This window comes from Hydra vulgaris, chromosome 11 (genome assembly GCF_038396675.1).
Source record: "Hydra vulgaris chromosome 11, alternate assembly HydraT2T_AEP".
NCBI lineage: Eukaryota > Metazoa > Cnidaria > Hydrozoa > Anthoathecata > Hydridae > Hydra > Hydra vulgaris.
In genome coordinates this window covers 16,053,126-16,053,930 of record NC_088930.1, presented here as the reverse complement: position 1 = coordinate 16,053,930, position 805 = coordinate 16,053,126, and the positions used below count along the sequence as shown (strand labels likewise).

Below are 805 nucleotides of genomic sequence, written 5' to 3'. Positions count from 1 at the left end.
ATTTATTTTTCTTTTAACCTTTTCTTTTTTAAATTTTGCCTTCACTAACTCCCCTTTCCCTCCAACTTTCTGAACTTTTGTATCTCCCGAATTTGCATTAACAAAAAATGTGACGCTGATGTTTTGGCCAAATCCACTGCAATGACAAAATTGTGAAAATCCAATAACTTTAGGATCATTACCCAAGATGATGAACTCGCTCTGTTCAATATTGAAGCGAAGGTAATCAAACTACTATTTGTTTCTTATCAAATCTATACAAGCTTTATAAATCAGTTGTTTTATTTTTTTAATTCTTTTCTTACAACTATAAAAGGTCATTATTTCGAGATGCTAGGTAAAGAATTGATCAATTCTTACTTTGTCAATGATTGGTACTAATAATTTTAACAGCCTGGTGATAATATTTGGTGATAATATAACCAATTGGTTATATTATCACCAGCCTGGTGATAACAGCCTGGTGATAATATAACCAATATTTAATATGAGCTCATTTTCAGCCTGAAGCTGAAAATGAGCTCATATTAAATATTGGTGAGTCTCATTTATTTTTCTAACAATTTTGTTTGATATTGTTTTATCAATATTTGGTTGTATATGTTTGACATGTCTTAAAACTTATTTGGTATTTTTGAATAAATTATTATTTAGATAACTATGTTATTCAAAGAAAATTATGAATTTTGAAAGTTTACTTTTCTTTAAACAATTAGATAAACCTAATGTGTTCTTTTTTATGTTAAGTCTTGTTTGCTTATTGTTGTTATTTTCATTGAATAATGCTTTTAGAATTATTTATATT

At 27.0% G+C, this 805-nt stretch overlaps 1 non-coding gene across 1 annotated transcript; it reads right to left on the bottom strand.

The window, feature by feature from the left end:
- Positions 1–433: 433 nt before the first annotated feature.
- LOC136087661 (small nucleolar RNA SNORA72) lies at positions 434–541 on the bottom strand. The gene has a single exon (XR_010641974.1). It is a non-coding gene; the product is annotated as a small nucleolar RNA SNORA72 (small nucleolar RNA).
- Between the last annotated feature and the right edge of the window lie 264 nt (positions 542–805).